Source organism: Cnephaeus nilssonii (assembly GCF_951640355.1).
Source record: "Cnephaeus nilssonii genome assembly, chromosome: 5".
NCBI classification, from domain to species: Eukaryota; Metazoa; Chordata; class Mammalia; order Chiroptera; family Vespertilionidae; genus Cnephaeus; species Cnephaeus nilssonii.
This window is the reverse complement of record NC_137076.1, coordinates 69,195,997-69,213,536: the sequence shown is the minus strand read 5'-3', so window position 1 is coordinate 69,213,536 and position 17,540 is coordinate 69,195,997.

The following is a 17,540-nucleotide window of genomic DNA, read 5'->3' as shown; positions in this document are numbered from 1 at the left end:
CGGCACTGGAGGAGCCTAAGGGAAGGAAATGTTAAGAAACCTCGGCGTCATCCTCCCAGGTTGTATGAGGACCTGCTAGCATTGTTGTGTAAGTAGCAGTCAACACTCATGGGGCTGGAAGGCACTCACAACGTTGTCTTTGTCTATCCTGACTTCTGGGATGAAATTACCCCTCCTGCCCCACTACAGGACCTCCAAGAAATAAAGATACTGACACTGAAGTTCACTGTCTTTTGGATCAGATGATAGCCATGCAAACCAAGTTGTTTTCCATAACAACTCTGGTCTCCAGTGTCTAATATGCCTATCCAAAGAGTTAAGCCTTCTGCCCAAGGCTGCCTTTAGTCAGGCTCTGGAACTCCCTCCCCCTTCCCTGCTTTGTCTGAGAATTGACAGCAGGTCTTAAAATAAAACCATTTCACACACACAAAGCCTTGAAGTCCTTGGGTGTCTGTGTCCGCTTTTGTCAAGGGGAGCCCAGTATGTTTGTAAACATAAGGACTGGAAAGAAGATTCAGGCAAGGACAGCAGGCCTGTGGCCCACTGATTTCCTGTTTGTCTCTGACATGATGTTGCCCCTAGCAACCAATGGGGGACTAGTCTCTGAGAGAACAGCACCCCTTTCCTTAGTGTAGTCCTGATTTGGCAAGTAAAATAAAATAAAGTCTTTTAACTGCCTTCTTAATTGCAGAAAGTTCTTCTGTCCCTGTTCTTTTCTTCATTCGCTTCCTTCCATTCTCAGAAAATGGGAAAAAGAAATAGGGATGGGGTAGGGATAGGGAAAGGGGTAAGGAGAAGGAGAGGGAGAGGAGGAGAGGAAGAGAGAGAGAAGAAAGGAGGGAGGGAAGGAGGGAATGAGAGCACGAGAGAGGTCTATTTTAGTATTTTGATCTGCTGAAGACTATCACACATTGTGTTTATACAGGAGAAACTTTTGCAAAAGATCACACAGTGCTTGCAGGCTTGTAATAAATAAGCTTCACTTCCATATCATTAAAAGTGGCACAACTGGATAGGTCAGTGTAACTTGCAAGACTTTTATTTATCATATAGACAGACAGACACAGGTCACATAAATCCATTCATTCATCCACTTGACACTTGCTGCTTAGGAGACACTGTATTGGATGTGCACATTCTTATTTTATCCCCTTTGAAGTAGAGTTTAACCCACATGGATATGGAACTCTGAAGAGGTGAGCTAACTTGGAGTGGCCACAAGCATGTTTAAACACTGGCTACAGAGGATACCTTGAGTTTGGGTTGAGTGGGACACATGTTAATGAACATGTTAGTGGACAGGTAAGTAATTGCTAGCTGTCCAGATGCAGATATGGCTCCCAGAAATCCTTCTGATGCTCTTCGTCTCATAGGAGCAGAGTCACAGATCCTCTGATTGTCCTCAATTCACAGGCATGTGACTACACTGTATACCATAAGGTCCTCTGTGAAAGACATTTGATAGTGTTTTCTCCTACAGTTGACAGCAATCCTGAGAACATTATCAGTAATGACATGTGGAGCTAAGACAAAATATCTAAACTATCGGGGGAAATACTGTTGTGTTCACCTATGCTAAAACAAAGATTAAATTATCTTCCTAATCTCTCAAGAGAAAATATTACAAAATTATTATAATACTAGAGACCTGGTGCACAAAATTCATGCACAGAGGGGGGTTCCTTAGCCCAACCTACACCCCCTCCAATCTGGGACCCCTCGGGGGATGTCCAACCTGCAGTCAGACATCCCTCTCGCAATCCGGGATGACTGGTTCCTAACCACTCACTGGCCTGCCTGCCTGATCACCCCTAACCCCTCTGCCTACTGTCCTGATTGCCCCACCTTGCCCCCTTACCAGCCTGATCACCCCTACCTTGCCCCCCTGCCAGACTGACCACCCCTACCTGCCTGCCTGATCATCCCTAACCTCTCTGCCTGCCAGTCTGATTGCCTCTAACTGCTCTCCTCTGCCAGCCTGATCTCGCCCCCAACTGTTCTACTCTGCCAGCCTGATCTCGCCCCCAACTGCCCTCCCCTGCAGACCTGATCTCGCCCCCAACTGCCCTCCCCTGATGGCCTGATATCGCCCCCAGCTGCCCTCCCCTGCTGGCCTGATCGCCCCTAACTGCCTCTGCCTCGGCCCCCACCACCATGGCTTTGTCCAGAAGGAAGTCAGACGTCTGGAAGATGGCCAGTTGACCTGGTCTAATTAGCATATTACCCTTTTATGAGTATAGATACATTATATAGGATAGGATTGCTTAATTGGGGGAAAAAGCCTTTTTCATCAGGATAAGGTGCTCTTGGCAGACAAAAACACATAATCCCTATATCTGGACTGATAGCCAGCCATAAGCACTGTACTGCCAAACCAGTCATTAAAAAATTGAATCACTTTCTTACACCTTACACCAAACAGCTGTTGCCCTTAGAACCCCTCCTCAGCCCCCACCTTAGGTTCTGCCTTTGCAGTTCACCCAGAGTAGGTTCTTTTTTAAAAAATACATTTTATTGATTTTTTTACAGAGAGCAAGGGAGAAGAATAGAGAGTTAAAAACATTGATGAGAGAGAAACATCGATCAGCTGCCTCCTGCACACCACCCCCTACTGGGGATGTGCCTACAACCAAGGTACATTCCCTTGACCAGAATTGAACCTGGGACCCTTCAGTCCACAGGCCCACACTCTATCCACTGAGAAAAACTGGTTAGGACTAGAGTAGGTTCTGATTTGTCGGTTTCTATGCCAGCGTCAAAAGCTCCACCTCCTAGGCAGCCATTGGCTCCTCGCACTTCACCCAGATTTGGTTCTGATTGGTCGGTTTCTATGCCAGTCAGGATCTCTGGGCCTATGTCCAGGCCTGATCATAGAGGCGGGGCTGATCAGCGGTTGCCCCAGGCTGTTGGTGAGCCGGCTGAACTGCTGACCTCTGGGAGAGAGAGAGAGGCTTGGCTGCTGGCAAGGCCAGGAGAGAAGCAGGGTCTGATCACCCTGCTTCTCTCTCCGGGCCTCATCAGCAGCCGCTGCCACTGCTGACCAGCCCCACCTCTCTTTCTCTCTGAGAGGTCAGCAGTTCAGCCCACTTGGCTGCTGTGTGCGCAACCTGGCGTTCAGTTGAACTTCGGTCATTTTGGATGTTATGACGCTAGCTCTTTATATATATATATATATATATATATATATATATATATATATATATATATAGAGAGAGAGAGAGAGAGAGAGAGAGAGAGAGAGAGAGAGAGATAAAAGAGTACCCCAAAAATATTAGGGACAGAAAATAAATGAATAAACTATTATGCTTTTCCTGGCATTTTTGTATATTTTTGTATTTATTGTATTTGTAACCTTGGAAAAATTTGGAGTTTAATACTATCCTTTCTTATTCCCAATAAATATTTACATACAGCTAATTTTGTACTTGGAATTCTGTATTATTTTTCTTTAAGGGATCCCCAGTTGTATAAGCTTTCATAATAACAAAACCTGGTTTCAACCCTGCATGACAGGAAACCAAAATAATTTAACTTATTTTCCTAAGAAGATGGCATATTTCAAATTAAATTCAGTTACAAAAAATAAAGTTTTGTTTAAATTTTCCCCTCTATTAAATTTTACCAAGATGAAGAACATTTAAATAGTTCTCTCCATATGGCAATTTTATGTTTTATTCATAGCCTGGCAAACTGAATCCAAGCAAAATGATTTAGAAATTTGGAGGTCTCGGTTTTGCCATCTTTTAAATGATGGTAATTAATTAGATTGCCTACTTTCACTTTTCTCTTGTCTCTTTGGTTATGGGCTTTGCTAAGTGAGAAAAAAGAGGCAAACAAACTACCCTAAATAATATACAATAATATGTAGCATATATTTTTAATTAGGTCAGGCTTCCAGTTTCTCTGTGATTTAACTTAAAAAATATAATGTGGGATCATTGACAACATGCCTCGCAGGGATGCTTTGAAGGTTATAAAAATACCAATAACAAGGGCTTGGAAGAAAAGTGGCCCCTAAGAGTGAGGTAGTATTATACATGATGTGTTCTAAGCAAATTGGATTGTTCCAGAAAGGCTGTAAGTCATTGGTTTCATGAATAATCCTTTAAAAGCAATGAGATAAACCCTGGAGGTAAATTACAGCTTGATGAAATGCTTGAAATGACCAAATTTGGAATTCAGATAGTTGCACTTCAGAGATATGCAACAGCTACAACTATCATTTCTTACACTTGTCCAGAATAATGTCTTGTTATTCTGTCCTCTCTTCATAAATTGGAGCTTATTAGGCTAAGCAACTTTTTACATAACTTCTGCAGGCGTAATAAGGTGACTTCCACCAGATAAAAGTGGGTACTGAATAGGTTTTCTTGCACCATTGGTCACTGCCTTAGATTGCTAGTCATTAAAATTTCTTCCCCACCCACCCAATTTCTTTATTAAAATGACATAACACAGCAGTTAACATTTGAAACATTTACTCATGTTACTTATATATTATAAAAGGATAATACTGAGAACAACTTTCAAAGAAATAAAAAATTTTAATTCACTTTATTTCTTACCAACCATTGCAAATGTAAATGTTGCTGTAACTCATTCAGGGCCTTTTCCTAAATTTAAAGTCATTTTCAGACATACTTTGGACACCCACCATAAGTAGTTTGGTGCTTTAGAAAAATCTTGATAGGAACAGCATTCATAGCAAGCTCTCACTAAATGTTTTGAGAAGTTTTTAACTACCACTAACTACTAATCAGAGACAAGGCATTAAGTTAATCAGAGACAAGACTTTTAATTAGCTCTTAGCTCACCCAGCTTGGGTTTCCGATTTTTCACGGCTTTCTGCTGCATGTGGCCTCAGGTAGAAGAGAAATGCCCACCTCAGTTATATAAATAACTTCAGGAGGCAAAGACACTCTCCAGATTTACTCAAAGCTCACAGAGGGTCTCTTCCTGGTAAGGTGTTTGTTTCCTCTAAGTTCTCTATTTTTCTGAGAGATCCCTGTCCTTTACAATGACCAACAGGCTTAAAACTTATTACACAACAAAGTGCTTTCTCTCATAAGTTCTTCAGGCTTCTGCTATTTCAAAACTATTCCTTTCTAGAATTTCTGGCACCAACTTACTTCTTAAAGGGACCTTAGACTTTTATCATAGCCTTTATTTTAAAATGACTTGAACAGCATCCTAAAATTTTGAAGAGTTTATTTAAGTTTTTTCTCTTAACTGAAGAGCCCACAGTCTAAACAAAAACTCAAATACAAAGACTCTCTTGGTAACTAGAAAAATTATATCACTGGAAATTGTTTAAATTCTATTTACAGTGCAACCCATTCCCAGCTAAATATAAAGAGCATCATTATGGGTATTCTGTTATGAAAATAGATGGTCTCCCCTGGTACTTACTGTTTTGACAGTTTATAAGAGAAACACAGCTATACCTATGGATATAATTTTCTATGATGCAAATTTCTCTTCTGTTATTTCCTTCACCTCCCTTTTGCAGGTAGCTTTATAGGAAGCATCCATGACACTGTTAACTTTGTTTCTCCCAATAAATAGGGTCATTTACTCCAGTTCTGCTCCAATAGCTTGAAAAGTCCCCATTAAAGATCCTAATTAAACCAAATACTGAACTTTTAAAAGCCCCTGGGAAAATTCCTCTGATGTTTGACACTGCAGGCAAATCAGCAAAAGGGGTTTCTGCTTAAGCTGCCTTCAACTACAAAGGCATTTCTTAGAATGGGAGCCACATCCTTAACTAGTGTAACGTTTCCAAGGAATTCCAGACGTAACTCTACTTCTTGAGTAGGAAAATGATCTCTTATTTATATGAAACATTAAAATCTATCTTCATCATCCCTGGGAAGCTTATTGTACAATACTGTGTTGTACAAAAACCCATTTTCAAAAGGAAAACCATCCTTAATTGGAAGAAACCTTAGTGTGAATATTGAAAATGGTCTATCCTAAAACTTTCAAAGAAGCACCAATTCAACTGGTACTTTTTTATTGATTCAAATCGCCATGACCTCTGGCATAATCCTAGTTAGGCTTTCTTTAACAGAGCCAGCCGATTGCTTTTGAATCACCTCCTCACTTAAGGTAACCCTGAATAATGCCAGACATGTGTTTCTCTTCGGGATGTTAACAAAAATTCCAGATTCAAAATATGTGCAAAAGAGGCATGAGATTTGCCTGCTTTGGGGTTTTTCCTGCAGGCCAGGCCACACTTGATCACTTTTGCTCTAGTAGTCACAGCCCTGCTCCACCCGGAGGAAGCGATATTCATGTACCATCCCCACACCCTCCGCCTTCTCACTGTCCTGAGCTGTCCTTGCCGATCCAGCCTTTAGACTGCCACACAGCTGTCATCTGAACATGAGAACTTGGTCAGAAAAAATCTTCAACTGCTCTCAATTTCTTATAGAAAAAAGTTCAAAATTCTCAACCTGATGTGCAAATTCTGAACTAGTTTGATTCTTTCCTGACTGGATCTGTCTCCCAATGTGCTGGCCTTCTCCTGGTACCTAGTACCCTACCCTGTTTAAACACACCCTGTTCTCTCCAACCTTTGATGCAAGATGATCTTATTGTCTAAAAGGCCTTTTATTTCATAGATACCCTTCAGGTATCAGTTCATATAATACCTTTCCCAAATCACCTTCTCAAATATCCCTATACACAAAAAATATTTTCCCCCTCCACATCCTATAGCATTTATAAATGTCATGCATTGAGAAAACCTATTGTATGATGCCTTATGTGGTTGTTTAAATGTGTTTCTGTCTTCTGCCCTGCATCATAATCTAGAACACAAAGACTTCTATCTCTTATCCATAGGTTCTTCTATGACTTCCTTCCAGGATTTCCCCATCCAAGGTCTAATAAAGAGCTTTGCATATAGAATTTTTAAAATATTTGCTACAGCCCTAACCGGTTTGGCTCAGTGGGTAGAGCTCCAGCCTGCGGACTGAAAGGTCCCAGGTTCGATTCTGGTCAAGGGCATATACCTTGGTTGCGGGCACATCCCCAGTAGGAGCTGTGCAGGAGGCAGCTGATCGATGTTTCTCTCTCATCAATGTTTCTAACTCTCTATCCCTCTCCCTTCCTCTCTGTAAAAAGTCAATAAAATATATTAAAAAAATAAAATATTTGCTACAGCTTAGCCAGTGTGGCTCAGTGGTTGAGTGGTTACCTATGAACCAGGAAGTCATGGTTTGATTCCCAGTCAGGGCACATGCCCGGGTTGCAAGTTCGATCCCCAGTAGGGGTTGTGCAGGAGGCAGCAGAGCAGTGATTCTCTCTCATCACTGATGTTTCTCTTTCTCCCTCTCCCTTCCTCTCTGAAATCAATAAAAATATATTTTAAAAAAATATTCGCTACTTAGTTGAATTATTGCACAGCTCCTTCTGATAGTAGACTATGTATAGATTAAAAATAGAGTGCATAAGGGATAATTTGATTCATAAAAAGCACATCTGTGAATAAATATGCTTGGCAAACTTTTATACTCTCACCTGGTTTCCTGTAAAGTATAGAAGTTTTCCCTCAAATGTGGAAGACCTGATTGCTGGGAATGCATTGTGCTAATATACATAAATACCATTTCGCTTACATTTTTGTTTATTTCAAAATAATTGAAATAATTGTAACAAAAAATGCGAACACACAAGTTACCAAAATAAAAAAGACATAAGGAGAAAGTGCCTTTAGTTCAGGCTGCTGCGGTAAAGTGCCATAGACTAGGTCAGGGGTCGGCAAACTGCGGCTCTTTGGCCCCTTGAGTGTGGCTCTTCCACAAAATACCACGGCCTGGGCGAGTCTATTTTGAAGAAGTGGCGTTAGAAGAAGTTTAAGTTTAAAAAATTTGGCTCTCAAAAGAAATTTCAATCATTGTACTGTTGATCTTTGGCTCTGTTGACTAATGAGTTTGCCGACCACTGGACTAGGTAGCTTGTAAACAACATACATTTATTTCTCACACTTGTGGGGACTAGAAGTGTGAGATCAGAGTGCCAGCATGGTTGAGTTCTGGTGAGGGTCCTCTTACCCTTGCAAACTGCTGGTTTCTTGTTATTTGCACATGGAAGAGAGCAGAGAGGAGAGGCAAGTTCTTCATGACCTATATGGGCACTAACTGGTTCATGAAGGCTTCATCCACATAACCTCAACCAATCCTAACTACTTCCTAAAGATTCCACCACATAAATTAAGTATATTCCCACTTTTATTCCCCATTCCTCCTTCCTAGGGACAATCTTACTAGTTCCTAGTGTTTCCTTATCTTCAAGGTCATTTCAAGGACTAAGATTTCTATGCACAGTCTAAAAACACACTTGAGAACTGGTGTTTTTAGACTGTTCAACCAAGGACTGGTGGGGAGCAGGAGAATTAACTTTCTTTTTTTAGGGAGTACAGGGGTTCACTAGAGGGTAGTCTTAGCTTTCCTGCTTCCTTGGGTTCTGAAATTGTGGTGGGGACTGAGTCCTGCGTGCTGGTTGGTGTCTGATTAAAATAAGACCTCTGATAGCAGAGAAAATGAAGAACAGAGAGTTCTGGCATGGAAAACATTTCACACTTCCTTTGGACATTTGGGACTTGGAGCAAGTTATGGCACCTCAAAATCTCTGGGGATTTGATGACACCATCCACTTTAAACAATATCCTTCTCCTCCCTTCATAACACAGTGCTACAATTTAGGACATTATCATCTTGTCTGAAAGACAACAGTGATTACCAGGATCAGCTCTGCTTTGTTATAGAATTTACATGAAAGGTTTTAAATATTTAAATTCAGATACAATGAAGGGCCTCCTAGAATCACCACATCTTGTTAATAATCATCTAAAAAGTGTTGATGGCAAAATATATAAAGCCTACTACTGTTGTGATAGTTTATTCTTCTAAATAGTTTGCACAGTAGCACTTAATGGAGAGAATCAAAACATTACTTTGAAAGACTAAAAAGAGACTTGAACTTCTTAGCTCTATGAGCTGGCAAAACAGGACATCCTATCTAATAAAAGGGTAATATGCAAATTGACAGTCACTACAACATACAAGATGGCTGCCCCATATGGTCAAAGACAGCCGCCCCCATGTGGACACAAGATGGCCAGCAGGGGAGGGCAGTTGTGGGTGATCAGGCCAGCAGGGGAGGGAAGTTGGGAGGACCAGGCCTGCAAGGGAGGGCAGTTGGAGGCAATCAGGCCTGTAAGGGAGAGCAGTTAGGGGTGACTGGGCTGGCAGGGGAAGGCAGTTGGGGGGAACCAGGCCTGTAGAGGAGGGCAGTTGGGGGTGACTAGGCCTGCAGGAGAGGACAGTTAGGGACAACCAGGCCAGCAGGGAAGGGCAGTTGGGGGGTACCCAGGCCTATATGGGAGGGCAGTTGGGGGGGAACAGACCAGCAGGGGAGAGCAGTTAGGTGTGACCAGGCCGGCAAGGAAGGGCAATTAGGGGCGACCAGGCCGGCAGGGGAGAGCAGTTAGGGGTGACTAGGCCAGCAGGGGAGGGCAGTTAGGGGCAATCAGACTGGCAGGGGAGTGGTTAGGGTGTGATCTGGCTGGCAGGCAGAAGCAGTTAGGGGCAATCAGGCAGGCAGGCAGGCAAGCAGTTGGGAGCCAGCAGTCGGGCATCCCTTGAGGGGGCCCAGATTGAAGACAGTGCAGGCTGGGCTGAGGGACACCCCCGCCCCGTGCACGAATTTCATGCACCAGGCCTCTATTCTAGATATATTTTCCCTCAGCAAGAACTAGAATCACTTCCTTGAGAATAAGATAAATTTGCAACAATTCAGACTGAATGTAACACTGCAAATTTGCCACAAGCAAGGGATCTTTCTCCACATATTTGGTCTATCTTTTATCCATAGTCTGAATTGTCTGCCAAGCATTTATTCAGTATCATTAAATTGATAAATGGTCTTCAAGATATTTTCCACAATCATTCTGTAAACTCTGCTGAAACAGCCTTTCCCAGAATATATAGCTATGAAAGTCGTTGGAATGCCAGTCAGATTTTAAGATGTAATAAAAAAAAAGTTACACACATTTCAAGCTATAAATTCTATCTGCCAAAGACAATATTTTTTACCTTTTCTTTTAAATTTCTTAGTTGACCTTGATGAAAGATATGTGTATTAAAGCTGTGAAAAAAACATAATAAACTCAAATCAGCGTGGGGGTACAATAGAATTATGCTTTAAAATTTAATAATTGACTGTTCTTCACAGAGTTACCATGGCAAACTACAGTAGCTAGAAAGCTGTGTTTTTCTATTGTGTTTCCTCCAATGCAGCCTGATTTTTATCAATAGGGTGTTGACATCATTTCCTTTCTACGTGGTCATTGTTTAACTCTGGTGAAGAGGAATAGGAAGGGGGCAACATATTTATTTATATAAAAGGCTCTCGTCAGGAACATGTTTTTTTGGGCACTTTATTTCCTCATTGTCAAATGTGAGGTTCTTATGAAAAGATAATGACAGTGTTTTACATCTGACACAAAAGCAAGGTCATTTGTTGCTGTTCACAGAGCTTTAGCTTACCCCGCATCTCTTTTGATAGACATTGTTTGTTTTGAATATTATTCTTTATCCTCTCATAAAATTCAGAAAGATATTTGGCCATTAGGATCCTCTGAAATTAAAAAAAAAAAATAAAGAAAAACACAATTGAGATACATTCATGTTCAGTGAAGATTGAGTTGTCCTCTGTAATTCAACAGTCTCTTCTTAGCACAAATCCAGCTAAAATGGAAAGGATTAAACTCTGAGTTGATCAAAAGATTGGAGGAGGCCTGGGGTTTCAGTTTGACTTAGAGGCTGAGTTAGAAAGCAGGGAGAATGGAATAATAATGAGAAAGTATATGATTCCCTGAAGTACATGTTAATCCCTTTTTAAAAATCTTTTTCAGAAATGGGGTTTGGAAAATAAAGGCAAAACATGATCTTTTGGATCAGCCTAGAGATTATTTTTCTCTATATCTTTAATGATAGTGTAGTATGAGGCATTTCCTTGGGCATTAGTGAATCTGTGGTTAATTGTTTCATATAATAAGGATGGTAAACCTTTATTGATGCCTACCATGTTTTCGTCACTCAAGCACTTTACTTCATCAGTCATTTTATCCTCACAACAAGCCATATCACAGGACAAGGAACACTCAGTCTTGCCTAAGATAGTGCAGCTGGTAGGTCTTAGTACTGGGATTTCAACCCCTGCAGTCTCACTTCAAAGCCTGCATTAAAAACGTGCCTAATGTGAGGTACTATTTACCAGGCCTACTTGTTCTTAGTGACAATTATGGTAAATATATTTAGGAGAATGTAATACAAAATTATATGTACTTTCATCCCCACTACCACCTCTACCTTTAAGAAAGCAAAATATTTATCACCAGGGTTCCAAGCCTTAGAGAAATGGAGTTGCATCATGTGAGATTTGTCTGTCCTACATATCAAAATCTAGTGAGGGAGGGAACTACTCTAGATAGTTATTTATTATATTGGATTGTTTTTAAAATAGTAACTATGAGTTCACCTAAGAGAATAAATTGAAATAAACTCAAGAATAAATATTAAATGACTTTATATGTAGCTGACATAAAAATCTTTTATAGAGTAAGCATAAGTGATGTCTATATATGATTGCGTAGTGATTCATATTGTTACATAAAGAAAAGGCATGTGCCATTTCATCAGGCAAACTAATATCTGACTGACAGGTGAATGATCATTTTAATCCCTAAAGCATCCTAATGAACTTTTACTTCAGCTCATAGTCTCATGGCACCATGGGTACTGACAACGTGGCCTTGTTTTGTGAAAGTCATTGTAATGGAATTGGGGGTGAAGGGGGGACATAGGCTGGATGATCATGAGGTATTCCTATACCACTTCTCACCTTACAAGCACTGGGAATTTAGGCTGTACCTTCATCTGTCAAAATATGGATACATGTCTCCTATCTTGTGGAGTAGTTTAAGGACTAAATGAGTTGTTAAGTAAAGCACTTGATAGTATAGGCAGCCAGCAAGGAGTCTGTCAGAGCATGGGCTCCGGGTGAATACTACTCTTTTGCTCAGCCCCTGAATCTTTCAGTATTCATGGTAACAGTGAGGCAGGCTTAGTAGAGGCTCTACAAAGAATACTGGATTCAGCTGGCTATTCCTAGGTTCTGGGTGCATGGTAAAAGATTCTATTTGGGTGTTCCCTGCACAGATACTGTGTTTATAAGGAGAGCATTTCAAAATATTAAATTAAAGAACTCACACCAGAAAAACCCTGACATAAGCTTCTCACCAGATCATTCTTTCTCCTTGTCTGTCACCACTGAAATCTTCTTTAGAGGTTTCAAAATCTTACTTCTCATGATACTACAAACCCAGAAAGTCAATGTTTTGCTCAGAACCTGGGGTGTGACACAGGTGTTCTCACTTTCAAACCATTGTTCATCCTACACAACACACATTCAGCAATATCTACACAATTGCACACAACAAAGCAGACCTGATCCACATATAAGGAAATAGCAGCCCAACCAATTAGAATGATCATTTGTATATACTAGAGGCCCAGTTCACAAATTCATGCACCAGTGGGGTCCCTCAGCATAGCCTGCAGAATCGGGCTGAAACTGGCTCTCCAACATCCCCGAGGGGCCCTGGATTGCGAGAGGGCACAGGCCAGGCCAAGAGACCCCACCAGTGCACAATTAGGGCTGGGGAGGGACACAGTGGGTTGGCCAACCGGGAGGGACTGCATGAGGGCTCCAGGCCGTATCTGGCCCACTCACTCAGTCCTGATGGGCCAGACCTCAGCAGCAAGCTAACCTACCAGTTGGAGTGTCTGTCCCCTGCTGGTCAGTGCACGTCATAGCGAGCAGTTGAGTGGCCTTAATATATCATTAGCATATTATGCTTTGATTGGTTGAACAGCTGACCGGACACTTAGCATATTAGGCTTTTATTATATAGGATCCTCACTGTGGATTTAACTTCGGGAGTAGTTCCAAGGATTTCCAAGGCATTTCATTGAGCATAAATTTTAAAAGTCTTTTAGAGACATTTCTCCCATCTCCTAGGTTCTATGACAGGAGCAAAGATGTGCCTGACCCCTACCCACAAGTCCCATTCTCATGGCCCCTCACTGCTTTTCTCTTTTACCCCTTCATCTGCTCCTCACTCACAACTGTCCCCTTCCTCCTAAAGGGAAATGCCATCCTTCCCTGAGCCTGACGCTTTTATAGGAAGTGACAGCCACCCCTCTATAATTAGGGCCATAAAGTCATCCATCATCTTGTTATGTAGACTTATATTTATGGTTATTATATACTAGAGGCCCGATGCACAAAGATTTATGCAAGAATAGGCCTTCCTTCCCCTGGCTGCCTGCACCGGCTTCGCTCCTGCACCTGGGACCCGGGCCTTTGCTCTGGCTGCCGCCTTCCACCTTCACTCCGGCCGAAGTCGCCTCCTGCCTTTGCTCTGGCCCTGCTGCCCTCCTGTGGCTCCCTCCACCCCCCCCCCCGCCCTCCCCCCCATAGCAGGCGCCCTGCTCTGCCCCAGCCACTCCACGCCTGGACACGTGCGCTGCCCAGAGGCCCCGAGTGGCTGGGGCGGGGCGGAATGCCTGCATCATTGCCATGGCAATGACGCAAGCATCCCAGCCCAGCCGCCGCCATATTTGTCACGTCAATTTGCATATTCCCTCCTTTTTGGCTGTGGGTGCCACCATCTTTGTTGCAGAGTGATAGTCAATTTGCATATTCCATCTTTATTAGCTAGGATTTAAACTCTCTTCTACAAGCTCTTAGATATTAAAATGAAAAATAAAACCAGTACAAGTAAGTATTTTCTCAGACAAAAGTCAAAGAAACTCTGCTCACTGACCTGGAGCCACTAAATCCTCATCTGAATCATTGTTGACAATGAAGTAAAGGAGACCACAGAGGATAGAGGGTCTAGTCAGGGTCACTAGGGAATGTCTGGCTTGGAGTCAGTATAACTTACTGCATTTTCTCCTTATTTTTTGTTAGTCTTTTTACACATTTGTTTCCTCCACTATAGCAATTTTCAACCTTTTTCATCTCATGGCACATGTAAGCTAATTACTAAAATTCTGCATCACACACACAATATATATATATTTTCAATCTGACACAAAAGAATAGGTATAATTTTTATCCATTCACACCTGATGGCTATTGTTGTGTAATTTTTTTTATTTATTTGACAACCTAAGAAAAAGAGGTTAGTGCCCTGATAAATAGTCAGGTATTGCATGTTTAAACATTTTTAGTGGCACATGTGTTGAAAATCGCTGCCCTCTAGATTGTGAGATCCTTGGGGCAGAGCATGTCTATGGATTGCTTGTCCTAGGCCTGGATTTTACCAAGTGTAAAATGGCCACTAGGCGAATGTTCAGAAAAGAATAAACGGATGAACAAAGGCAAATGCCTATGGAAATTATTTTTTTCTGTAAATATCGGGTACGGGAGAGCAAAAGGAGAAAGGATTGCCCAGATGTATAGCCCACTAGCCCAAGATGATGGCACCAGTCTGAGTCGAGCTGTATTAATGATATTCCTCCCTCCCGACTCCACCCACTCCTGCCCCTTTAAAGGTCTGTGCAGGGACTGCAGTCCCAGCAGAGCCATCTCAGTTCTCAGTCTGGGAACATCAGGCGGCTTTCCTTTGTGGTCTATTGTTAGAGTTGGTGGAGGCTAGCAGACCCCATCTGCGTGGCTCAGGCTGTAATCCCCTTTGCTGGCCTCTCAGCTGTGAGGACACAGGCCGGGTAGAGAGCCATCATGCCCTCTTTTCTCGGCTGCTTGTTCCCTGGAAAGCATGCCAGGTCTCCATCATCTCTCCTGTGAATAAATAGCTTGTCTACATGCACATCACAGGATGTCCAAAGGAGCACAATTCAGAGTCTCCCGCACCTGAACTTCCCCCTCCTCTACCTCCACCACCACCAACTAACACAGGCTCTTTCTTCACACTGAGAGCTGCCAGATGCATTCCCAAGCCACATGCTCAGGAAGGTGAGAGCTGATTGGCAAGATGGGCTGTGGCTGGAGCACCTAGATTGTAAATACAGTTTTGAAATCGCAAAAATGCTTTAATAACATAAACAAACACTATAAACTTTTTAAGAATTCCATCTCCCTTATCTGATTGAGGCTGTTCCAGGTTATCTCAACAGCTCAAGGGCAATGCATTTTAAATGAAGCAGGGGGCAAATCTAGGTACTTAATGTAAGCACAGGAAGAGAACTGGGAGAAAAAACACACTCTATTGCCTTATCTCACCTACAGTCCCTAGAAAAGTTTTATTCTCAAAAAAAATTTTTAGCTGACAGGGTGACCAGTTGATAATTCTATGGCTTTTTCATAATTGATACACCAAATTTTGGCTTTAAAAATTCAATGAGATAAATTTGGTTGTAAAATTAAGTATAGTTTGAGTCAAGATAAACTGATAAACACAGCAAAATAACTCCAAATGCGCTCAAAATTGCTTTCCACTAATATCAGAATAAAAGTGAGATTGAATAAACTAATTTGAATTTAGTTCAACTCACAAATATGGTTTCTTCTTTTATATATGAAGGGCTAACAGCTGCATATTATGTTGTGATAGATACTGATGCGATTTCAAGGGTTTCTCACCTGGATGCATAGCAGACATACCTGGCCCCTGGGAATTCTGAAGAAACAGGTTTTCTGTCTCCTATTTATTTTTCCTAATCTAAAGTTAATGCTACATTTTATACAGAGACAGTGGTTCAATAAATTAACAATTACTTACATTCAAAGACAATTGTATAGTAGAATGAAATGCATCATATAGTTATTATTGAAGAGACAGAATCCAAAAGCCAATGATTTTTAATTCCAACATAATCATGTTCTAATATAAACTAGTTTATAATCACCTGCTATGATTCATGGACATTAAGATAAAAATATTACTTTCCTAATAAAGTTATAAATCATCAAATGGGCCACATAAAGAAAACCTATCTAATTGAAAGTAGAGTTGCCTGGCTGGTGTGGTTCAGTGGTTGAGTGTCGACCTATGAACCAGGAGGTCATGGTTCAATTCCCTGTCGGGGCACATGCCTGGGTTGCAGGCTTGATCCCTGGCGTGGGGTGTGCAGGAGGCAGCCAATCAGTGATTCTCTCTCATCATTTATGTGTCTATTTCTCCCTTTCCCTTCCTCTTTGAAATCAATTAAAAAGAAAAAGAGAGTTAATAAAAACCCAGTGTGTTTTTTAAATGTCGACACAAAGAAATTGTGATCATTTTACATTTTTCTAAAGCTCATTGGAAGCAGAGGTCATTTGTAAGAGCAACTTTGAGCCACACTCAGTGATATGAATACAAAGGAAGACACTTGATTTGCATGCAGTGCAGCTCACTGAGCAGTGTTAGGGAACTGCTGGTCTCTGGTACAATGAAGTGAGTAGTACAGTTTGGAATAAAATTCACAGAAATAGCCTCAGGATGTTACATTGCCTACAAATTCTTACATAGTAGAAAGCATCCCAAAATAGTAAATAACATCAAAGAAATGTGTATATAACATGAGCTCTCTATCCAGGAATCTAAAACTGACCTACCCACAAATCAGTGCCATAATTCTTCCATTTGATGATAATTACTTTTCACATTAACTTAATTCTTTGCTCTCATCTTCGGGTCTTTTCATCTCTTCTCTATAAGCTGAAATTTCTTGTAAGACAGTCTCCCCAACTCATATCTCTGTTTTATTGTTTGTGCTAAAAGTTAAAATAACGTTATTTACTGTCCAACTATATGACATTCAATGATGCAGTAGCCCTCTGGACCAGTGTTCCTTTAGGCCACTGCCATTCCTAAAACTTTAAAAAGGCAGTTCTATAGCTTTCTGGCAATGTTATTCTTCATCATGATACCCTAGGTAGTACAGGAATCGCAAATATTTTCATTCCTTCTCCAGCAATATTTTTATTCAGAATATAGCCTGTTAGACTACATTCACTATTTTAAGCTATCCTAAAAATATTATTCATCAAGGCAATTACCAAAATAAACAATGGTGCACTGTAATGTACTTTTCTCAATCCTTATCCGAGGATTTGTGTATTGATTTTAGAGAGAGGAAGGGAGCGAGAGAGAGAAACATCGATTGTTTGCCTTCAGTATGCTCCCAACTGGGGATCAAACCCTGCCATCTAGGTATGTGCACTGACTGGGAATTGGACCTACAGCCCTTTGGTGTACTGGATGGCACTCCAACCAACTGGCTATCCAGCCAGGGCAGTTCACTGCAAAGTTTTATCATTATTAATAACCATTAAATGCAAAAGTTTCAATTCTTTTTTTTTCCTGTTTCCAGTTTATTTCCCACCAAACAATGAGAACAGTTGCCTCTTTTCACGAGGTTTTCCTTTGTTTCAGAACCATCATGTTCCTCTCATGGGAACTGCTAACTCTGTTTAGTTTTGGCAGTTAAAAAATATGTTCCCAGGACCCATGGCCCATGTGC